The sequence below is a fragment of the Eufriesea mexicana genome, unplaced genomic scaffold (genome assembly GCF_001483705.2).
Source record: "Eufriesea mexicana isolate 0111107269 unplaced genomic scaffold, ASM148370v2 scaffold9634, whole genome shotgun sequence".
Taxonomy (NCBI): domain Eukaryota; kingdom Metazoa; phylum Arthropoda; class Insecta; order Hymenoptera; family Apidae; genus Eufriesea; species Eufriesea mexicana.
This window is the reverse complement of record NW_016917345.1, coordinates 45,220-70,585: the sequence shown is the minus strand read 5'-3', so window position 1 is coordinate 70,585 and position 25,366 is coordinate 45,220. Positions and strand designations below refer to the sequence as shown.

At 47.7% G+C, this 25,366-nt stretch overlaps 1 long non-coding RNA gene across 2 annotated transcripts in view; it reads left to right on the top strand.

The window, feature by feature from the left end:
• LOC108553254 (uncharacterized) overlaps nucleotides 1–25,366 on the top strand; it is a 62,266-nt gene that overhangs the window by 2,014 nt on the left and 34,886 nt on the right. For both annotated transcript variants that reach the window (XR_001890617.1, XR_001890618.1), the window contains exon 3: nucleotides 3,834–3,944. This is a non-coding gene — a long non-coding RNA (uncharacterized LOC108553254). The remainder of the gene's footprint in view (nucleotides 1–3,833; nucleotides 3,945–25,366) is intronic.

Genomic DNA, 25,366 nt, shown 5'->3' with positions numbered 1-25,366 from the left:
GATCGATAATATAGCCCCGCGAAATATCTGCTACGAGCTGTAAATGGTGAACGCTGTAACACACTTTAATGGCGAATTTAAGCAGGCGGGCGAAGAAGAGGGCGATGGTAGGCCGCGACGGCGAGCATGTTGGACCATATGCTGCTTCGGATTAGGAACACATATTACGCGCGAAGTGTTACTACGAACTGCTGCAAATGGCTTAATTACTATTATTATCGGGATAATAATACGAGCGCAGGAATCTCGACACCTGGAATCTAACGTTCCCATGGCACCGAGTAATCGGTCGGTTTAAGCAACCGTTACGATAATTCCACCCCGAACGTTCAAATGATATTTTAATTACCTTGTCCAGCACCTCGAGTCCCATCGATCATTTATACATTCGGTGATTAGCCGTTTCGGGAATCAGTCAGATATCCGAATAACTTAATCGTTCACACGTTTATCTTCCACGCCGAATTTTGGCTGATAATTTGATTCTTCTACTTTACTATGTACGAATATAAATATCTTCACGGGGATAATTATGCACGAACAGTTTCGTCTCGCAGAATTTTATTTCCTGCCTCGAATCTTATCGGATATAGAAGCTGTACACGACGATAATTATTAAATTAGCGATAAGTCTCTGAAATTACAACATTGGTGTCTATTTGTCGTACATTTTTCGTATACGTATCTGCCCCTTTTCTCATTTATTTTCCTGTTATTCGTATGCTATACCCTGTTTCACCGACCACAACCGGTCGTCCGACTAGTTAATAGGTTTAGTATCAAGAGATGTACGCATTTCACAAAATGTATAAACGATTATCGAGTAACGTAGCTCGTGTAATTTCCGTGCAATCGAATCGAAACTCGCGGATACTCGGCGAACAGGGTCGCAGTTCTGGGTACTAAATCATTCATCGAAAGTCATTGGACGCTGATTAGCGTGAGACGTTGGCAAGGTGCAGTCGGAATCGTGCGCCTTTCTTCGGAGCAAAAGCAGAGACCCAGAGTATGAAACGGTACAACGTGCTGTGCAACGGGCGACCTTTAAGCTTTCTCCGGGGCGAGTGCTATTTCTCGGAGGACGCTCTGCGTCGTGTGCTCGTATCTTCGAGTTGGCTGATATCGTTCCCGATACTCGCTCGTTAGTCTCGAGCGGAAAGTTGTTCGGTTATTCGTTATTCTAATTATGCACATAATAAATTACATGCAAAACTGTCTGTCACACTCTCTCGCGTTCGGTTCGTCGCTCGCCGCCTCTCCGCTCGTACTCATCGATCGGCATAATTCTCTGACACGTACGCGTCTCCGACACGAGATGTCCACGCGTATGCGTGTCCGACGCACAGCGTCGATATGCCGCTGGAATCTGCGAAACGCGTCCACGAACGCGTTCATTAGGCCTCCACTTTCGCAATAGGCATTCGAGGAGAACTCATCCGGTCGCGCGAATCGTCCCGGATAATTAGATACGTTATCTATGCGCTAATTAAATCACTCCTCTGGATTAATTGCTAGCCGAGCCGGGCATTTTCGATTCGACGTACCCTGTTTCTGTTCTATCGAGGATGAATCGCGAGCGGACTCACGATTCGTACGAATCGGCCAAATGGTTGCCCGATTTCGGATCTTTGATTCAGAGGATTCCGATACTTTTCCACGGACTTTCTCTGGTATTTGGAACGGCGCAGATGCGTTCCGATGGTAAATAAATTAGGGAAAGCAGGTCGATTCGCGTGTCACCGGTTAGCACTTTCTTGCCGTCGTCTTTCGATCGGCGAATTCGATCGTGGAGCTCGTAAAGCTTCGGATAACCCATAAAAGTCCTCGGCCAATGTATGCATTATAGTTGGATGTATGCGAGGGTTGCGGGTGTTCGGTGCAGGTGCAAGATATAACAATGGAGGCTCGCTGGCGGGAGGAGACGCTTATGAAAATTATGATATTATCTAGATCGGGACACGAGGGTTCGGACAACCTTGCTGCACGGTTGAATGAATTGCCACGTGCCCTCGTAATCATTTTAAGAGACACGTTCCTTTGTGCGCGTTATGATCCTGCGACGAGCAGACGATATTTCTTTCTTTTTCTAATAATTATTTTGGAAAATTTTTACTTTCCTTGCCAGATTCTCGACGAATGTATTCTCGAACAATTTGTGTGATCGCTAGGAAAAATTTTCGAGGAAATGTCGGGAGAATATCCATCGATACGGCTTCGTCCTCGATCGACGATCGACGAGAGACGCTTAACCCAAGACGCGATAAAACTGACGACGTTTTACAAGGGGCTGCAACGCCGGCGATCCGGATTATTAGATGCACGACGAGCTAAAGAAAGGCAGAAATTGTGCCACTCGAGAATGTTAATACGCGACGGTGGCACACCGTCGACCTTAATCTTAAAACGATGTCACCGACGAAGCGTTCGTATGTGCATCCGCTTAGCGGCCCTCAAGACGTTTAAAAATGCAGATCGTAGCGTGAGCTATGACCTAAGAACGTTGATAGTCAGCTGAATTTTAAGGAGGAGAACATCTTATCTCTCGCACGAGATAGTGGTTCATTAGCGACACCTCTGATACCGGGCTCCAACATTCCTGGCGAATGGAATGGCAATGGCTACTAAAATTTCACGTTATTGACAATTTTACGAACGTACCAGATGTTTCTCCACCTGTTTCGATGATTACCAAGTAACCAAGTTAGACTAGTTCTCGATACGATCCATAAACCATCGCGAACTTTATTGCGACGTGTCGTTTGTTTATTTTAATTAATCCCTGGTATATGGGCCATAAAGTATTCGGCAATAAAGGTAGATGACTCTCAGGAAAATATCGTTCGACTCGAGATATCGTAAGATACACGATAGGATGTGCTTTCGTTGGATTTGGAATCCGCAAAATTTCGCGAAAGAGGAGAATTAATTGGCCTCTGTTTCTCGGAACAGAAGGCTCGTACTTCTCGTTACGCGTAATCCAGGTAGCAAGTGCAATGGAATTAACATATAGCAATCTACGAACGAAAAAATACAGATTTGCTATACAATTCGATATGGAAGTGCGAATATGGTTATAATTTATAAAAATATATATATATTATCAAACTTATTATTAATCACAAATTGCTCGAAGCATAAATTTGTAATAATAACGAAAATATCAACAAATTCTTGATTATTATAGGAGAAAAGTAATTATTAACAAAATCGGGAACGATCGTGATTTTTCATCGATTTTCGGCCGATCGTCGGTTATATAAAGACCGCGCGAATGTAGCACAAACTCATTTGTCATTTTGATTTCGAAGTGGTAACATCTAACTGTAAGTTTCCTTCGCTCGGAGGGGTTGATGGTGAGAGGGGGTGGTCAGTGGTCATTAACTAGATCCTTAAGTCAGTGGATGACCATTGTCCACTCCATCCACACTCCGACTCTCATAAAATTAAACAATAATTTTTTAATTAATTATTATATTTTTTTTCTATTTTTTTTCTTATACAGGATTCTGTTTTTTTCATTTTTTCATCGTTATTAGATTCTTCTCTTGTTTTATCTGGTTCATTTTTTTATTCCATTGTTCATTGGGATTTTTATTTCTCTCCTCTCATTTCATATTTGTTTCCCAATTATTTTTTCATTCGTTTCATATTTATTTCCCACCTAGATATTTAAGCTATGTGTGCTTGAGTTAATTCCTTCGCTAAGGAAATCGGGCAAAACATGACGTCACGAGAGCTGTGATTTGTAGATAGGTTTCAATGTAAACATCGTCAGCCTTGGACAGGCTCGGGCAGGCTCGTGATTAATTTTCGCGGACGTTTTTCTGTTTCAGTTGCGTGTTATTCTTCGTCGCGTTCGGTCGAAGTGCCTCGAGTGTGACCGATGTTGCTGCCGATCGTGCCACGCATCATTGAAGCTTCGACAGTCTTCGAACGAGAATTTGGTGAGTAATATTTATTTTATATCCTTACAATTTTTGCACCGTTCTAAGCAAAACTTTGGGTGGGTGATAGTATATTCCGTGACCAACAACAGAGGAATCGGTTCGAAGGATTTCCATTGTACACATGGAAGATACCCGCGTATCTATTTTATCAAGGAAACTAGTAATTTACATAGCTGGAAAAATAGTAATTTAGACGTGTTTCTGCAACGTTTAACGATTATTTTCGTTAGTCAGGCTCGTGGTTAATTTTCGACGATGTCTTTCTGCCTCGGTTACGTGTTATTCTTCGCTCTGCCAGGACAAAATGGCTCCACGTGTGCTCGACTCTGCTGTTGATTATGGCACGCGCCACCGGAACTTAAATCGTAGGGCACGAAGGTTAACGTGCGTATAATCCGCAACGTTCGGTTTAGGTTTCAGACAACAGACGAGCTTAGGCAAACGCATTCACGTACACCGTTCGTGTCTTGTTGGAAAGTTAGAAATATTCGTTAGGTAGTGCATAGAACAAGGAGTTACAGGTTCAAATTTCTATTAGCCCTTATCGGTCGTAAGTCACCTCCCATTTGACAAGACTCCTTTGTCGCTACGGTCGTGCGTCACGTGGCAGGTGATAAGACGGAAATCTTTCGCATATTTACCGAAACCAGCTACAACCTATTGAGAATCACGTATAAAAAGCTAGTGATCGTTAACACGTTCCGTGCCAAGCCCTTTTTGCCTGACTGTAGATCAAGTTTAACGTGTACCACCGGTGGTACACGTGGCACAGAACGTGTTAAGGGTTAATTTCTTATACCTAGACTCTTCATCACCTTCTCTACCATCTTTCTTATTTACGTAGCTATTTTCCTTACAGTTGTTCTTCTGAGATGATCAATGTTAATTTTTTATACCTAGGTTCTTCATCACCTTCTCTACCATCTTCCTTATTTACATACAGTTGTTCTTCTTTTCCATACACCACGATCAATGTCCCTTATTCGGATCTTCGAATATGTCCTCGTTTTTGGATGAAAATAAGCACAATGCCCAGGATTAAGCTTCGCGACTCTGCTCCGTTTCGTTCATACGCGTAACGCACCCTGGTTAATTTCGTTACGAAAACCGTTGTCTCTGAAAATATTTCCTTGCGCCCGCGAGATTGTTTCCTTTACAAGTATACGCCTCTCTGCAGAAGCTTGTGTATCCTATTTCCCTGTAATCCTTTCGAACGGTTTGTTCTGTAAAGTTCTCGTGCCACCCTGAATGTGCGTGTGCCCCCAAGATCGCGAAGTTGCAACGATGTAACACGACCGTCAACCCTGCTGCGCCGCAACTTTTCTCTGTTGTTTCTGAATACATAGCAGTGTACCACTGGCATCCTCAAAATCGACGTTAATATCTTGGCAACCGACCAACGGTTGTTCCGTGTTAAATTTTCCACCTACGCGAGCGTTCAACGATAAGATTCCAATAAGTCTTATTAAGAGATATTAAATTCTTCGTTTCGCGATATTTTATATTATTATTAATATTGTCGTGATAATAGTATTCCGTTCTTAAATCCAACACGTTTAATTAGATTATTCTGTGAAACTCGACGACTTTTCTCTACTCTGCTAATTAATTTTCCACTTGTTCCGGTTTGAAAATTATCTTAGCATTCCCCCCGAGGAATCCCTCGCTGCGCGATTTTCCATTACACTAAAAAGCGAAGATATAAAATCGTGTCTTGTCGAAAGAAAGGACATTCTTCGTTACTCTATGCTACGTTATGATCTATTTTCTCGAAGGTGATAAAATACTCGTAAAATTCTGTTCTCGAGTCCGACGCGTTTAACGACATCGCTCGACGAAATTGAACGATCCCTTTTTCCACGCTGTTAGTTAATTTTCCGATCGTTTCCGTTCGAAATATACCTTTGCATTCACCTCGAGGAATCCCGAAGCGATACAAGCGGGATATCCGTTAGACGACGACGGGGACGAACTGTGAGGCGAGTTTAACGTCGATAGCGAGTGGTACAAAGTCGCTGGTCGTTACCCCGGTTTTTGCGGCAACAGAAATGAGGCATCAAATGACTAAGGCTTGGCTCTGTCTGGACCAGACTTCGCCCATTTGTTGCAGCGTTTCTTTCTGACGTCCAATTGAGTTTGTGGTTTAACTCGTTGAGCTTCGCGAACGCATCTGTGTGCGCTGCTGCTGCTCGAACTCGGCCTCCAACTTCCGCTCAAATCGACCAGCACGACCTCTCAGGCCTCTCCTGGGCCAACTTCTCTCTACGCAGAAACGAAACGAAACGGAACGAAACGAAACGAAACGAAACGAAACGAAGCGAATAGGAAGGGTTCCGCCAGTTTGTCGTATTTTTCCCCTCGGTCGTGTACGTTAACTTGGACACCGTTTACTTAAAAAGTTAAGGAACCAAGAAACGTCACCAAGAAATGCCAAACATCTCCTTTTCCTTCTTCCATTTCGCGTTAGATTTCTTCTTTCTCGGGAGCGACATGCTCCGAGCTAAAAATTTTCCCATCTCGCCACGCGATTTCCATCGAGCTGTTCGTCCGATTCGTTGAAGGATCTTGCACTCGGTAGTCGTTTTTCTCGGCTCGTTAAATAGCAATCGTTAGCGTCCGATCGAGGAGGACAAGTCAAGCGCGAGATGCATATTAATAATAAAATAGTCGAAACGAGCCACCCCCGTTCCCTGATGCCGCTAAAGAGTCCGATACTTTTGTCCCGGTAGTTTCTTTTCAGACCTCATTACCTTTCCCTCAAACGAGTGTTCCGATAAACACTCGACGAACAAATTGCTCGTCGTTAACAAACCCGGTCCCGGGGATAAATTATACGGAAGGAGACGAGATTCGACGAGCTTCCGCGGGAACCGGTGGAACGCGACAAATTTGTCAATTTTAAATACGATTACGGATGCCTGGGATATTGCCTTCGCTGCGTTGCTAATGGTAGCTACAAGAGCGGTAGTTGCTGAGTAATTATTTTCACGAACTCCTGCCTTTCCTTCGCCCTCTTTGCCCCCGTTTTACCTCTCCCCGTCCTCCCTGCAATTTCGTTATTTTTCCTCAGAGAGACTCGTCCAATTCTTCTTCCCCGATCATCTCCTTTTCCCGGCTATCCGCGAGCCCTTGGTCCCAGGCTAGTCAACGAGAAATTCTGCGACGTGGAGAGGAACGCCCCTTTTCGAAGGATTTCATCCATCGATCTAATTATCAATCATCGCTCGATGTCCCTAGAACCCAGATAACGATGGAATTTACGACTTTCTTCAGATTCGTATTTTTCTTTTCGCAATATCGCGCATTTCATCTTCAGACAATGTCGTTTCATTAAAATTCCTGAAAGTCTTTTAAAGCTAGTGATGCTCGGGACGCGCAACGTCTTCTACTCGCGAAGCATTTTTTAAATGTCCACCGTGCCAAACATCGAATGTATTTTAAGCTTACAATTTAGTATGATACCTATTAACAAGGTACCTAGGGTCGCGAGCCAACTATTCAGAGTATTCCTTCCAGCGAGGAGCTTAGACCTCTGGGTCAGGGTAATTTCTTGGCGTAGCAGGGTTTTCATGGATGGTTCATCGGACGTGGGTTTCGAAATTTTTGCGTTCTCTCAGCATCTTTCGAGATGCTTACTATGAAGAACTGCTTGCAGGTTATGTTTAGACGAACCATGCCTGATCGTCTTGATATGCGTTATGGACTGTTGCAAAAGCGTAAACTACATATTCGTAGATGGCAAGTGGTTAAGAGGATTAAAGTACGTTTTCCTGGACTTTCTAAAACGGCTTTCTCAACAGGCACCTTCGACTTTTCTCACGTTGCGCGATGTTCCGCGGCGATGGGCCTCGGATGAACGATCATTAATCGACGATGAATATGCAACGAGCTCGGATGCCTAGCAGCCGCATACGTTTGTTATTAAATTAAGGGGCTCGTTCGAGGCCGAGTACACAAGATTAGTTAAATGTTTGTCGGGGTCATACGCGCATTACCGTGGTCTGGCTTCTTCGCCGGAAACATTTGCCGACACGCGCGGATCCATTAATAACTCTGATTTATGTGAGAATCCCTCGTTACACGACACACAGCCGCCACCCACCAGGAATTGACAGTTGCCCCTTGGGGGCCCCGGCAATAACTTCCACCGTGTAAATTAACGAATGAGGTTGCAGTTTGTACTTCGGAGCGATCTACCGGGTTCAACGGTTTGACGAGTTCCGACAGATCCGCCGTTCCTACGACGCCGAGTCGTTCCTCGGCAACGATCCTTCTTAATTGCGAGCACGATATTCGCTTTGAAAGTTCGGCTAAGGTCGTTTCGAGCAGAAGTTTTTGCGAAAGAAACCGTCTCGTTGAGCCTAGCTGAACGGGGTTCGATCCACCTATCGATACGTGAAAAATGGATTCATTCCAAGCCAATGAAATTAGATTTTTCTATCAGAAGTTGAGGGACCATGACGGAATATTGGAAAGATCCTGGAGAAAACAATTTTCGATCAAATTTTTCGCGACAGATGATAATTTTGTCTCGTCGTGCGTTAAAAATATATGTAAATCGCATTAAATCGTAGATAGATTTCTGACGAGAAGCGACGTGGTTGGTCCTCATATGCAGGAAGAATTATCGAATATCTATCGCGTACAATGTCGTTGAAACGCGGGTGGCGAGGGTCTAGGTGGCGGGACGAGCGACGCCATAAACAAATTCGAAGTTACTCGACGACACGGCACCAGACAAGATTCTCGTTTGTTTACAGTCGCTTGTTTCCGCTGTTTTGTCACGCTCCGGTTCGTGCGCATAGTCGCGAAAGCAGTTATTACCGAAACTGTCGATGTCGAGCAACGACTGCACCTACGACGGATTTTAGTGGCAGAATTCTCGCTGAAGCGGGTAACGCGCGGAAAACGAAAACGTTCTCTGACATTTCTCTCGTTCGTTACGTCCTGGAAAGTATACGCGAACGAAAGGAACATCCTGGTCTCTATGTGTAATTTCGTAATATCCAGTGACACGTGACAACGACTGTTTGGGTCAGTTAGATCCGCTTCGCGACCCTATCGATCGGAGCATTGTTGACTAGAAGTGGACGCAGGATCGATCTTCCTCCGCGTGGAACATGAAGCAGCCTCTGAATTGGAAGAGTAGTTTCATCGTCTGGATATTCCATGTCTCGATCACGTACGCGACACTCTATCTAATATGCATCGTAATATGGATAATTTATTATCACGCGTCGCTCTATATCATATGCGTTTGCAAGTAACGTCGTGGAGGACGAGGAGAAGAAAATGGTAACCGACCAGTAAGTTTTTAATTGCTCCGTTATATTCATCCTTTGAACCATCCGTGACAACGGATTTCGTTTTGTTCAGTGAAACGGTCTCACGGACGTTCGTGGTATAGTCAGGATGTCTTGCAAGTGCTCTTAGCCGAACTGTTTCTTTCCCATAAATGACGAATTGTCTCTCTTTCGTTAAGATGCCAATAATTTGAAGGGATACGAATAAAGTGTACACGTCTCGTACGCAGACACTGCGTTCTGAATATTTCGTAACCATCTCCGAAATATTACACCGCGTTTGGTTAAAAATAGAAAAAAAAGAGAAGGACAGGAATAAAAATGAAAGAAAGGAAAAAAAAAAGGAACGAACAAACGTTTCATTCGTAACGACCGGTTGGAAGGATGTTTCGTTATGGATTCGGGTGCTTCTCAATTTTCGTCGAATATACACGTACATTTTCGTTGTTCATTATTTTTCACGCAAAAAAACAGCGGAGGGGAAAAAAATAATAAATCCCGCCGGTTTGTGCCTGTGTGTACGCGCGCGTATGCATCTGTACGCGTTTGCGGATCGCGTGTTATCATCATAGGTAACACGGCGCGTTTTCGCGATGATTTCGATCATGTTTCATTCTCGATACCGGGAACGCCTGAGAAATTAATACGAGGCGACGTGCACCAGCACTTACATGCACACGCGTGTGCAACGGTGCAATATTAACGTAGCGTTATCGAAACGATGATGAAACATCGGTCCCGACCTTACATTATCGCGAACAGGGAGCAGAAAAATTCTCCAGCCACGCTAGGAACGGTTCGAGTAACCCACTGCGATGCTTCAGTTGATTACACGGTAAATTATATCACGGTAGGGGCGTAGAATTAAAGCGGAGTTCGAGACGGCGGAGGCACTCCGTTGCTTGAATTCTTTCTCACGTTCGTTCGACGCAAGTTAAAGAACAAGTTTGTAAGTTCGCCAGGGAATTGAAAAAAAAAAGGAAAAAGGAAAGGGAATGAAGGGAGCAAGAAGAGCGCGTGGAGCAGGTTGAAATTAAATTCCCTTCAAGTCCGGCTGGATTTTTTTCGAAACTCAAATATCTAAAAATCGAACCGGTTCGGGAGCTTAAATATTTACCCTTCATTGATCACTGCTCGTGCCATCCTCCTCTGCGTTACATCCCGGTACCCTCCTTTTGTTTTCAACCACTTGCCAAGTCTCGTCGCGTTAAGGGATCATCCCGGCTTCGCCTCGCATCATCCGCGAAGATCGTGCAATTAATTACCTCGAGTATCGCAGTCTGTCGAACGCAGGACTTATATTCAGCTTGTTGGGTAGGAACGTGAAACTACCGCGAAGGTGAATCCTAATCCTCGAAGACGATTCGTGGGTCTAAGGTCAGAGGAGAGGGATGATATCTGGAGATCGAGAGGCGGGAAGTTAGAGGGGGTTGCTTGCGGCGGGCATGCTAATTCGGAGAGCAGGTACCATCTCCCGTTACCGAGTACCTGTAGTATCCTGATTCTCGATGATGGGGCGCACGTGTGCACCGTGCGTTATGTCGACGTGTGTCGATGTGCGTTGCTGCCGAGCGTGCAGGCTAACCCTGATTCCGTGGCAATTTCCGGTTCAACTGGTGGTGCATCGTCATTGTGCAAAGGCGGCTAGTGACGGCGTGGAAGAGGAGGATCGAGAGGGTGCAGGAGGAGAGCGTAGTCGGAGGTCTAGGTAGGAAATAGATAATCATCGGACGTTTAATTACTTCCTAGGCGGTGGCTGGAATTAAGGTATTGCTGACAGAATATACACGCCTGGCGCATGAATCGAGAACATCTGCCTATATGTTCGTGGCGCGAGGTGAACTAATTAATTATTCGTTATGAAGGTGCGCACTAACAGGCTAGGATTACACGGACGCATAATATTTTCGCTGACTCGTTCGTCGTAATATGTTGCGCCGCGGATTACCACAGGCCGCACCCCTTATTAAATTCGCGGCCACTTTCGTTCCTTTACTTTAATTTCACTTAACCGCGCCCTCTTTTCGCTGCAGAATGGAAAAAAGTGGTTACTTTCCGCTACGGCCACCGTGGAATTTTATATTGTACATTTCTTACATACCTCCGCGGTACTGTGGGACTAGGTAGAGTAGTTTCGCCGGTACCTATATACGTGGAATGAAACCTTGCTTTAAACTCGTTCATCGTCCGACCTCTTGAATTGCAGCGGACGTTTCGTCACCGAGTCGTCGTTTAAAATCGTCGCGTTGAGCCGTTCGCCAGGTGGTTGCTCGAAACACGGTTGCGCGAAATGGCGGAAGGATTTACATGGTCATCTTTGGCGCGAAAGTGATTAATTTCGACAGCGGTAATCGGCCACGAAAACGATTCGCTCGTTCACTCGATCGGCCCTAACACGCTCGTTCTGCTCGACGATTTGTAGACTTTCGCGCCGGCCAGTTGTTGCGTACACGCGCGGCGAAGAACGCAAACGCGAGGGCGACTTCGCGGAAAGCCCACACGCGAGGCGTACGTAGGACAAAGTTGGTTAGAGCGTAAGGAGAATTTATGCAGTGTGTAGGAACGCGAGCGTACACCGATCGGTTTACCCATTGCCGTTTAAACTCCGTCCGCGTCGATTTATAGTTTCCCGTGCATGAAATTGGGAATTAGCAGCAGTTCAGTCGGCGTCGTAGCTCACCAGCTCGTGCAACGCGACCCGACGTGATCCTTAAATATTGCGCCGGGTTCAAATGTTCTAATAATTTTTCCGAGAATTCGCGGCGCGATTCGCTTTTCCGCGGTAGCGCCAATGTTCTTTCGTTCGTCGGTGATTTATTAAAGGGGCCCGAGACGATTTGCTTTTCGCGTATCACGATGGGACGATTCGACCGACTCGAACGACGTTTCCGATTCTCTGTTATTTATTAACACCTATCGATTCAGCGATCGGTGAATATCTGCTCGAAGACTGGAACAATCGCGGAGGACTGATAGGGACTTGTAACTAGTGGCGCGGCTGGAACGAAGGGGTGAGTTAGACAAAAGTGAGCGAGCCAGTGAATGCAGTGGAGACCAGGATAATTATTTCCTCGACCGGTCGCCTGCCCTATTTAACCTATAAAATTTGCATGCACGGTTCCAGCGTCCTGGTCCGTTTCGAATGTGTGCGAAGCCCATTCGCCCGGTGTTTCAATAAAAAGTCTTTGCACTTGCATCGCGGAACGTTCTATGAAATTTTTGTTCCGTTATTGCATGTCCATGAGCCGTCGTTTCCAACTCTAAATATACTCGAAAAAATGAGCAAATGTACCCGTGTTTCGGCGAATTCAAAGGCAACCGGATTTCAGAACGTTGCTCCGCTATTGATAAGCGAATAACTTGAAAGAACGAGGAACTCTGCTGGATAATTAAATTTTCTCATTTCTCGTTTACATTTTCAGTTTATTCGTTGCTCCGCTACTGATAAGCGAATAACTTGAAAGAACGAGGAACTCTGCTGGATAATTAAATTTTCTCATTTTTCGTTTAAATATTCAGTTTATTCCTCACTGGAGGAAGACAGTAGAAAAATAGCACGGAGATACTATACGGAGAGCTGGGATCGATCAGTTACATACTTGCAAGGAACACTTGTTCCTTTTGTAATAGCTTTCGAATCGAAACACACAGTCTATGTGTTTATTTGCATTTTCGGTTTATTTGTTTACATTTACAGCTTGTTTATTTACATTCCGGGTTTGTTTAAATATCAATCAGCCCGCATAGGAGTCTCCCTCACGGTGCTATACACCGCGCGAAACGCGTTAATCCACCGGTTTTTTCATTTCTCCGACCCGCCACACTTGATTGCCGCTTTCGCTGTGTATGAATTGCAATGCTTTCTGATTGAATTTCGATTATTCGAGAGCATTGTGGTGGCGAACGTTGCAGCCGCCACGAACGAAACTGTTGTTCAAACAAGTCCGGGTCAGAATTTCGTAGTCCCCATTCCCATGCGCGGTAACGCATACTCCCATGAGTGTTTCGGACGAAAATTTGGTCCAGCTTGTAAGTTGGGCCGGGTGCACTCGGCACGCGCGTGAATTTTCATTTTCGTCCTCGCCCTGGTATCCCTCCACCGTCCCGTGACCCACGCAGGACCTCCGTTTCTGACAGGTAGGACGCTTAAGTGAACGAAGGTCTTTGCATTTTGCGGTCGCGAGGCAAGCACGACGGCTTTACTCGATTTTAATAATAATGCGATAATGCGTTTCGGGCTTATGGCCCGTGCACCTTAATTGCGAATTCTAAGTCCATTTTGGCGAGCGGTCATCCTCCGTGTAAATAATTCAGGGCGCACATGCGACCGAGCTAGGCCGCTTCTGCATGAATGTATGCGAGCTGTAACTAGTTTACTGATTATTAAATGGCTCGGCCCTCTTCGTCCACGATGCACAACCCTTTCAGCAGCCGACACGCGCCAGGCTAGGTCCGCGCGTTCCGCCAAGTGGCCGAATATATTTACGATACATGCACGTACCTGCATTACACGCGCGTATACTTTCCATAATCTCCTCGTTTCATATCACTTCGGAAATTCAACGCGTCGCTTGCCGCTTTGCCAAACGATTTTGTGGTTGCTCGGTTCTCTCGGAGTTTCACTGTACTCGCGATTTTCCCAAGTTTAAATGCTCCCGCGCTTTTAAAAGTACGTGAATATTTGAACTCCTGCTGGTGTCGACGCGTGTGAAAACGTCGGTGGTTATGTAATCCCTTCGCCTGTAATATCGTGCGAGACTCGTGGTACCGACATCGGGACAAACACGAGTATCACGGGTGAGAGTCGTAGTCTGTAGTTAGGGCTCGATATAAACAACACGTGTCAAGTTCGTGGTTAGATTTCGTCGATCTCTTCCTGTTTTCTGTTTCAGTTTATTCATCCTCGCGTTCACACGCAACGGCTCGACGTGTGGCCGACTGTGCTGTTGATTATGGCACGCGTCATCGGGGCCTAAATCGTAGGACAAGGGGTTAAATTTTCATCTATGCGGTTCTCCTTTCTGCAGCGAATCGCGATTCTGCGATCTCTCGGACCGTTCGGACAGGGATCCACTTGGATCTGCGGAATCACCGAGAAACGTGGAATCCACGGATCGACTGTACCCGGTGTCGCGTGTCGGTTCGTGACCCGAGTTCCGCGAGTTAGGGGCCCTCTGTGTCGCATTCCGCTCCAGAGCATGCGTGTCGAATTCGACGTTCTCCCGGTGGCCGATCTCACCAGTTCTCGGAAAGTGTTGGCGCGCTGTCACGGGGACTCCGGTTTAAAGCTATATCCGAGAAATATGATTTAGCGCCGCGGCTCTACATGATTTATGGCCGTCGAGACCCGTATAATTTCGAGACACTTCGCCGCGTCTACGGAGAACTGATAAAGTCCCTTCAGCCGACAAAGCGTTAACGACGACACCGTTTCGCACTAGCGCGTTCTCATCGCGAATTCATCCGACGAACTCCCTCAAGATGTTCATTTAAAGGATCAATTACCTTCCACCTAATTTTGTATTCGAACCGCGTCTAACGGCGTCTTTTCGTGAAACGGGAAGGGTCGGGACGAAGCGTTCGAGTTCTAGCCGACCTTGTCCACCGGCCCATAAACGAAATCGTGGACGTGTAAATTCGCGTGCGATTCCCGCGGCGATTGTCGTCCCGTCCTTTTCTCTCTAATCTCGTCTAATCGATACGAAAGTCTCGCGCTTACTCAGTGTCACAGGCAGCAGCAACAGCAGAAGGAGCAGCGGGAGTAGCGACAGTAGCGGCAGTAGCAACAGCCCCGCCGACACACAGAGAACTTTGGGTTTGAGCGACGCAGCACCCTATACACACACCCTCTTTGCTCCGTCCTGCTCCCCGCAGCGCGTAAATTTGTTAAAGTTCCGCTCTCGCGACGTTGCCCACCCTTACGCCTCCTCTCCTTCCACCCCGCGTTACGCCGTTCCACCCCCGATTCAGATTGCGCCCGCCGAATCTCCGTTCTTCGAATACTTCGTGGTAGCACGGCGTCGCGACTCCCCTTTGAACTTCCACCAGCCTCTTTCCTAAGTTAATCTAAGTCCGTCACTTCGACGCGTCGTCTCGAAAGCTGCCTCGTGAAAGGGTACAGTTTCCCGGCAATCTTTCCCGTCAATCGTGGCCCTCGGGTTTCCGGGAAACGACCATGCTCCGGATATAGTTATTATTCGCTATTTTGCCCGGAACGTTTTAACGTCCGAAACCACCCCCGCCATTCCACGGGGGAGTCTTATGAATTTCTAGGACAGACGATTTCCAACGGTTATTAGCTCGCGCAGCCAATATCTGCCACGTCGATTAAGGGGCGAAGAATCGATGTCCGCTCTTGAGCTCTGTCATCATCGGCGCTGATGAGGATCGCAAACGCGATCCGAATGAACGGCGAATTGTGCTTTTACAGGGGACACTTTAGAAGGACGAACAACGAGATCACCGCGGGAATAGCCTCGTTCCCGCTCTCGTAGAGAGATTTTTGGCCGGAAATTGTATGCCAATCCCCGGGAAGACAATTACGCGCGCAGTCAGATCAAAACCGTATCTTTGCGTGTCGCGCCGATCGATAGTCTATCAAAACGTTTAAGGCACCACTTTTCAATCAATTTTCCATTTGCATCGACGTCGCTTTTACGCAATAGCGCGGATTACCTTTTCAAATGGTCTATTTGCAGCGGATAGAAAGGCGCGACCATTTAAGAATGGACATCCCAATCCAAACGAAAGAATCGATTGGTAAAACATTTCACCCCGAGCAATTAACCTCTGACTTATTTGTTCAAGGGTATCGTTTGCAAATATTCTACCGATCCTTTCGCAAAATTTCGATGAAATTTCGTCGAAATTTATTCGAAATTTAGTCAAATTTTAGTGGAATTTCAGTCGAATTTTAATCAACGATGACTCGCAAAGTTTGTAAAGTTTGAATTTCTCTTTGGCACTTTATCGCTCGAAACCTCTGCAAAGAACACATTCCAGTTTCTCTCTTTGGGCTTCTTTGGCCGAGCACTTAAGCCGCAGTTACGCTTAAGCGAAGCGAAATTCCTGTTTTTGGTGGCTCACGGTATTAACCGTGGCAACGTAACGATGTTTCTTTTCGCTTAGCTACCCAGTGCTTACAATCGGCCTATCGAAGTGGCGAACGGCCGGCGGAGGGTCGTTTCCAATCAGATGTGGCCAATTAAAGATCAATTGTTTCCCATTATGCACCTCCACCTTCCATTTGTATATGCTCCCGGCCTGGTAATGCAGTTTCTCCGCCATACTGGAGAACGTTTCCATTATGTTCATCGATCGCCCATCGATTTCCACTTATCCACGAATGCTGGAATATCGCGATCGTTCTAAATTCATCCCGTTGCACTTTCCCGCGGTTGTTCCAGCGTGCAATCTCACTTTCTAAACCGTAGCCTTCTTTCCCCCCGAACTTAATTTCCCTGCCATACATCCGATTCCTTAAGTGGACGAAGGTCGACAACGTGCAACGACAGAAATTCCACGGAGGAAACGTGAGAAACTGCTCGCGTCTTCGCAGCCGCGGCTCGCTGTCCGCTTTCGTGCATTATGCAACCGACAGAGATCTCTTGAAAGTTTTATCGAGCGTGCGTGATCTTTTTAGCCGCGACCGTAGGAATGCCACGGACATGTGCATCCGAGAGACGGATAAGTGTCTCGTCCCTCGTGCATTCGACGAATTTCGAGCTCCGTTGCTCGCGATATTCAAACAGTTGCAACCACACACGGCCCTGTATCCTACTCGATCGAATTAAACCAACGATACCGTTAAGATATTTATTCCGTTTACGACATCGAAATCGTTTCGTTTCACCTGCACTCGAAAGGCTCTTCCGTTGCCAATTCTAGAGTACGGTAATTAAATTAGAATCTGAAATGAATTTTCGACTGTATCTGGTCCTCATCGAGCAGGCGAAACCATCTGGATTTATATATATAACAAGTTTCCGAATGCGGAAAGAGCTTTGCTTTCAAGACCAAATACCAACCCCGATGGTCCCAATCCCGATTAACCCCTGATCCAAACCAGGAATATCATCGAGACCATTCGGGGGATTCTATTTACGAAATTTCTATTTACCAAGCGACTATCTCCCCCTTGGAATAATTAATCGATCACCGTGTAAAGATACACTCGAGGATCTCCCCTAAACGCTGCTTCTCGAGTTTCCCCGACTTTCGGAGCGTTGTTCCGCCTGCATCGTGACTGTTGTGTGGCAACTTAGATATAGGGCAGATCGCGGCCTTGCCGTGGCCAGGAGTCGAGCGGTCAAGCCGCGTCACGTCAGGCGAGGGTGCTCTCGCGACGTTAATTATGCGGCGGTGTAATTAAATAGGAGGTAATTGAGGGACGTGGAAGGTATTATTGAAGTTTCTGATGGCAGTGGGGCAGACTCGGGGGCTCGGCTGGTTCGCGTGTGCGGCCGCGTTCACGCGTCGGTGTAGGTAATCGTAGCCGCGTGTACGCCGAGCGGATCGAGCGTGTGTGCGAGCACTGTCGAAGAGGGAGCGAGAGGAGGGATGGTAGCGGAGAACGCTGACGCTGACATGCGCGGTCAGTCGTTCGAGGCTGCGGAAAGGGGTTGGTCGACTCATACATATGCTAATCATATTCGGAGATGCACTGGCTTCTAGGCAGAGATGAGCACCGGCCAATTCCGCCTCGCATCGACTGCTCTATCCCTGTTTCACGCGTGTGTGCGTGTGCTCGCCCCTGCGTTACATCGTCACGCGTGCACCAGCCAGTTTTCTTTCCTACCAGGTGACTGGAATGTCGTCGGATTGTAAGGTGGATTAAATTAAACGGAGCGTCGGTGATGGTCGCGTAGGCGTTTCCAGACGTAGGGTTCCGTTTTTCTTTCCGTTTCCTTTTAAGCGACAGCGGGTAATTTGTCTTTTCTTTATAGGCGGCAGTTATTTCGCCGGATGAATGTTGCATAAAGCTGCGAAGAAAGGAACTTATATTTAAGTGTTCGGCGAGTTTATAACGCAACAGCGCGGTTTAATAAAAGCCGAGCCGTATTGTCTTCGCCGTGAATTGCGATACACGTGATCACGAATTTATGGCCGCGCGGCTGTTATCTGGCTCGATTGAATCGTCGAGTCGTAGATATTTCACGCATCGGTAGGCGAAACGCGAACTTTACCGTTAAATATCTCGCAAATTATCGGCTGTCCGCGCTCGGCGCATACGCGTTACGAAAGTCGGGAAATTTCATCGAAATGGATTCCCTCGCTGACACTCGTAGAAAATGATTTTCAGCGCGCTTTTACGCCGATTTTACGTTTATCCCGGTCGATCTCGAAGCTGTCTCTTTGACGGCTGTCGTCTGTCTGTCGGTGAAGATTCGTCGGGGGACGAAACCGATTCATCTTCGTCCATCAGAGACGTTGGACGTCGACGCTTTTAAGACGTTTCACCTATTCAGCTTAGGCGACCTTTGGGCCACCTACGGTTCCATCTGTCCCCATTGGCCTGCCAATTATCGACATAGTGTAGCCGTGCTACACGTGTGTTTTTGAAACGTCGTTACTCGGCTAAGAGAAATACCAATCCCCTGTCTGTTGCGTCCGTTTTCCCCTTTATACGTATGTGCCTCGCGTGGATGGCGTGGCCCTCGTTAGAAATGGAGTTTCTCAAAGATCAATCTCGGCTGGATGCAACATCAAAGCGGTCGTGGTAACGCGTGCCTTTTGATTTCGCGACGGGCCACGACACAGCGTTCCAATCGTTTGAAGTGAAATATATCGGGTCAATTGCCGGCGAGGGTGGAGATCCGTTGATCGCTTATCAGGAATATCGGCATGGAAGATGCTGGTGAAATTAGATCCTTTTGAGCGCGCGATTCGTCCGGAGGATCGATTTTCCTCGTGATCCTACGTATCGTTTACCGTTTGCCGGAGACTCGACGCGTCGCGACGCTACCTCGAGGGGTACGTGCCGGTGTGCTTAGCGCGAGCAGAAGAAAGGGTTGCTGGTTCGTGACAAACGGCGTACGAATTTTCTCAACCCCGTACGATAATATAATTACTCGGCCGGATGTGCGCGTACTACGGAACAGTTTCGTTACACGCGTAGCCAACTTTCATGACGTATCAGCTCGTTAGAAATCGCATCGAAATGTTTTGCTCGGAACGGAACGCGAGATACAGGGTCGGAATCGCATGCACGAAACCGCGGGGGTAAATAGTTTTACGATAAGTCAAGCACGGCTTGATGCATTGCCGCGATTTATCGTTTCTGCTCGACGCATCCGGGAACCTTCCATCGCTTGATCGAGTATTACCGACAATGAAACGGCGTTTCTTTTAATTGGGGCCCGGCAAGACGATACTTGAAATTATTTCCAAACGCCTGACGGCGTTGCATCGGTCTCGCTGCTTAAATCGTGGGAACAGTCGAAGCGCGACTAGGGCGAAAGCGACAGTAAAGCTCGCGGATTCTTATTCTGCGGCTGGACGCAATAGTACCGGGCTGAAATTTATCGTACGTTTAACGGTCGACACGCGAGCTCGGTTCATCGTCAAAACCGGTCTGATTTCTCGTCGCATTTCGTCCATGTAACACCGCGTGCCGAAGTAACCACGACACACTTCTTGCCGCTGCTTTTCCACCGTGTAACCGACAGCTTATTTGAATGCGCGGCGATCGTCGCGTGAACACTGATTTCGATTAAACCGCGTTGCTTAAGACCAATTAATTGACGCGTAAATCTTGAGAATTTATAGAACAACATAGTCGGCGAAGGAGCTGCATCCGCGGACTATTAATTTACGATCGAAAATAAGTGGTCATCGGACGGCTATTACTGTAATTACTTCGTGCAACACAGTCCGAGCTTCGTACGCAGCGATTCCGTAGCATGTCGCGAGTATCTCGATAAATCGTTAATCCTTTGCGAATTGCGATTTGCTATTGAAAGGGGAAAAAACAAGGGGAAAGAAGAAATTTAAATTTCATACGTTCCACGCAGTGTCTGAAAAATTCGCATGGTTCACGAGCGTTCGGACGAATGGAATTTCATCGGTGTTTTACGCGAAAAAGGAACAACAGGAGCGTATCGTTACGAGTATTTTTCGTGGCGAACGTTCCCTCGAACGACCTTCGGGATCGTGAAGCCGGGCTTATTTCTCATCGGATCGGTTTCTCGTGTTCCGGACCAGGGCCAGTCCTGGGACCGGCGCGCACAGTCGTCGCGTCGCTCTCCTTCTCGTCGTCATTTTTGCAATGGCCAATAGCTCATTTGAATGCGCCGCGGTTCCGTGCATCGTCGCGGCGGACGTTAACGATTCTTTTGTTTTACGTATACGCCCGTGGACTTGGCTCAAAGTCAGTCAGCAGTCGAGAGGCAGACGGACTTGATTTAAAGCCGGCACGATATCTCGGAGAATCGCACTGCGCTTAACGAGCGCTGCCCCACGTGTGCGAGTACGCGACAGACTCGCTTCTTCGATCCGCCTCTTCCTCCGCTCTTCGGTTCCGTCTCTTTCTCTCTGCCGTCATTTTCGAAAATACCCACCTATTATCCGGACGCGCGTGTTCGCGTGCGATGCGTGGACATTGTGGCGAAATGTAGGTCGAGTCCACACTCTTCACGCGTGTACCACCACACTAACCTGCTTTCGATTCTCATCCCCGATTATCGACTCTCTTCCTTGCCTACCCTGTTTCCACGCTCCATCTTCCGCGCTTGAAACTCGAGCAAAAGCTTCGCAACTTTCTAAAAGATCGCCCATGCTATCCTCTCCCGTAGCCTGGTATCTTTTATGTCGTCGAAGAAGTTGTCGACGTGAAATATCGATGTTTGTACCCCGTTCTAAACTGCATATCAAACCTTGCGTCGCCGCAGAGAGCAAGAAGTTTAATTTCATCTTCAAACGATCCGGCCTGACACCTCTTTGTAGATCCTATACATCCCCACAGGCAACCGGTCTGTTTTCCGACCGGGACATCCCTCTTTTCTCACCCCGTTTCCATCCACTTCCCAACGGATAAACAATGAGACCAGTTTGCACCGCGAGGGACCAAGGGCAAACGTGTTTTCGCGGTTCGTTTATTATTCGAATATCAACGTATACTCGTCCGACTGTACACTCCATCCTCGTCGGCCATTCGTCCACGGACGAGGACAGAGACGGAAGCGGTTGGATACGGATAGTTACAGCCGTTTACGCGTATTTGCGTTCGCGACAGGAGAAAGATCGGTGGTGAAAAGGGACGCGGCTAGGTGCTAGAAGGCGCGACAGGAAACGTAATGCGTTTAGTGGTTGCTACGTGCACCGTGGGCCTTTGTCAGCCGTGGCAATGTGTTCATTCGCCGGGCAAACAGCGCAGGTAGAGTATCGTTTTACGACGGACGTCGAGGGGATAATATATGGAAAGTATAAATCGAGATAGGGCCGAGCTCCACGCCGATCTCGCGACATCGTCGCGCCCTCTTCCACCGATCCTCCGTATCCACTTCGCTCGATAGATTCGCCTATCTGCCGACGATCAGATTTGCACCCAGGGGGTCGAGGGTTATGTATGTACGTTCTAAACGATGCATCGCGATGGTTAGCCGGGTATGCGCGTATCTCCTTGTTCCAGAAGCGGGTTTCTTTCGCTCCGTTTACCGTGCTCCACCGTCTTCCTCTTTCTCGTTACGAATGATCATCGATCGATTCTTTTTACCCATTTTTTCCTGTCATTATTTTACGAATTAGGTAATCGCGGTTTGATCGTCGATGAGTGAATTCGAAAGAGAAATGTAATTCGGTGTTACGAGTAGAAGAAGGGTACACGTTTTAAATACGAGACCGTTGGACGATGAAAATTTCGCGTTGCAAAGGTATTTAATGGCCGATCGTAATCGAGGAAGCGAGAAATTTGATCGGTTCGTTATATGGTCCACCTATGTCCTTCGTGTTCGGTGGCGCCATAATTAAATTATCGGTACTTGATATATCTTCCTCTTCCGGCAAATTCAATGATACGCGCGGGCTAAAGTTCGCTCGAGTGTCCTCGACGAACGGTCTCCTCGTATCGTGCTTTGAAACGTGTCAATTTTCAAATTGATCGCAGCCCGAGTACCCTTAGACGGCCTAATGAAACTAATTCCCTGATTGCCGTCTGATGCAATATCCGTTCGTTAACGTTCATTCCTGAATTCCTACGTTTCTCTAGGATTTTCAGTCGGACACGTCGCGAAAAGTGCCACGTGCTTGCTCAGCGTCCCGTAATTTCATTTCGCGACAGACTTTCCTCGACTTTATTGCAACCTTTTTCACAAAGGTGCGAGCTTCTAATTACGCCGACCCCGACGTTCGCGATAGCCGCTTAATCGGATATTCGAAAGGACGCTTTATACGCGTTACATTCTGCATTTGGATTCGATAAAATCGCTTGGCCCCACGAACGCTCGAATAAAGCGGAAGAATTCGAGCGGTGTTCCGTTCGCCAAAAGGGCGGACTGGACGGGCGATTTACAACTGGGCGGTATTTTTCACAGGGATCGTACAAAAGGGGAGAAAAAAAGTGGGTAGAAATCGGTACATGATTAAGAAAAGCCCGATCGTATTCGGTTCTTCCTGTCGCGGCACGATGTGCATCCCCGGAGGCTTGTTCGTTTGTATGCAGCGGACCGTCGCCGTGTCCTTGGCGACTTCGATGTATGACTGGGCATTGTTAGCGGTGTCTCATCAGTTGTATGTGAAATTCACGCAAAAGTATCATCTTTAAGCGTCGTGCTCGCTCGTAAAATTGCTAAACGACGAGAGGCGGGTATACCTCTTCCTCCTCGTCCACGCGTTCCGCCGTGATCGAAACAAGCCGGCGAGTTTTGCGCCATTACACGCGAATATTCGGCGAACTTGCCGACCTGCTTGTCCCCGTCGAAATTTTACCGCGTCTAGTCGCGGAATTTTCCTCGGTTGCGAGAACCATTCGAACGAGGGTCTAATCGTGTTCAGAGGTCACAGACGTATACCGCTATGGTAATCCATCCGGCATTTCGAATCATTTGCATCGTTAAAATGGCAACTACGTTCCACGTAGTGGCGTTCGATATCACGAAATCTCAGCCGAAAGCACGAAAAGGTGACGAGGTCTACGTGCCTCGGACCTTCGGCTTGTCCGCATTTGGGAGTCGTTAGTAGGATCTGCACTGGAGGGTCCTCTCTTTCTCTCTCTCCTTCGCTTCCCTCTCTCGCTCTTACCCTTTCTCTCTCCCCTTCTCTCGAGTTTCAAGCCAAGGGATCGCTCATTTTGGAAAAGCCTTAATGCAATCTAGACTCGGATCAGCGGATGGGTATAACGTGCCCCTCTGGGCGTTCAATGGCCCGTCGCCGTTGCTGTCGACGTCGTCTTCGTCTTCCTCCCTCCTGCTCCAACCTTCTTCTCTTCTCGTCCTGCTCCATCCTTTCCCTCTGCCTGCACTCCATCCTCGTCCCGATCGTCCTTCTCCTCGTCGTTCTCCTCGTCGTCGTCGTTGTCTCCGCAGCACTCGCCCGTTTGACAGAAGCCGATGCATTCCGCACGACATCGCGACTGTCCTACTGCGTCTCGTCTCCCCTTATTTATTGCCGCGGGATCACGAGCGAGCCGGACAAACGGATCGATGGCCAGAACGGGCTGCGGAGAACGGCGCACGGACCCCGGGACATTTGGCATGTGCGTATTCAAATCCGTCCCGGACGACTCCGTCCCCTAACTCACGGATACGACAGAAAAAGGGAAAGGATGCTTCCTCCAGCGAAACCCGGTGACGTTGATTGAATTAAAAATAATCGCGAGCCCCGATCCGCTATTGACGATCCACCGCCATCGTGGACATCCACCCTCCAACCTCTAGCCACCTCGTTCGCCCACCCCGTTTCGAGGATCATCTCCCGATAGTCATGATTATGCGCCATTCGCAGGCCTTAATTAGACGGGGTTCGTGAGAAACCGGCCTCGTGTTCCGAGATGAAAAAATCCCGATCGCAAGACGATTACGTGAGTAGAATAAAAGTCATGGCGGGGCTGCTGGCTCGGCCTTTCGGGGGGATCCGCAGCAGCAGCCGCTCCTTTGCATAACCCTTCGTTCTCTTCCCGCTTAATTGTGCAATCGGGCTGGCACTCTGGGGTACATGTTTAATTACTCGCGCTCGTTTACGTTTTCGTCCCGGCTTGTTAACGTTTTTCCACGCTCTCGTTCACCGTTTCTCGTCCTCGCCATTTCTCCCTCTAGCAGGTCAACGCGATAGGCCAGTTTGGCTTTCGATGCACGCGCTCCATCGCTCGATACGATATACGTCAGTTTCTTTCTGGCAGGCGTTAAACATTCGTCGTGACAGCCACGATGGTGTGCCGCTGGTGAAGCCTCTGGTGGTGCAGCTGGTGGTGTCGTTGGTCCGAGCTACACTGCTCCGACTCGTTTCCGGCTATGTCCTCGAGAGGAAAGCGCTACAGGGGCAAGTAGCGAGTGTTCGAACGTGCATCGAACTGGATACCGGCGAATACCCGGTTCGTATGCCGACTGTCGCTCCCTCCTGCTTCGTAGACGAAATTCGTCACGTTGGAAACGCGAAGCCGAGCTTTTCCAACGCGTTGTTCGAGCTGTCATAAATTACCGACTTACGCGATCTGCTTACGTGTCTCCTATAATTGCACGAATAAATTACTTTTCTTCTTTAAAGAATCCGATATCCGTCTGCAACCTTCAGTTTAGTTGCGATGCGTAGTAATATGATAATAAATAGGCACCGATATGTTAATCCTCCTTCAATGAGAGGATTAAACGGGAAGTTGCGATACAATGTACTTATCGAACGAATTCTATAATTTCACTGAACCGACGAACAGTGCGATCATCGATCGCAGCGCTGCGCGAGGCGTAGGGGGTTGTTCCGCTTTAAGCGGCAGTTGGAGGGTATTGTACGGCAACGCACAGTTGTTTCCGGAAGCATATTTGCGGTTAAGAGATTTTAACAGGGACCGCCGTATCGTTCGTTCATTAAAGTTTACCTGTCGCCGCCGCACGCAGATTTGATTAATTACCTGGAAGCGTAAGTTGTTCGCCGTGCCAATTCGACCGCCAGACGGCGCGTGTAACTCGG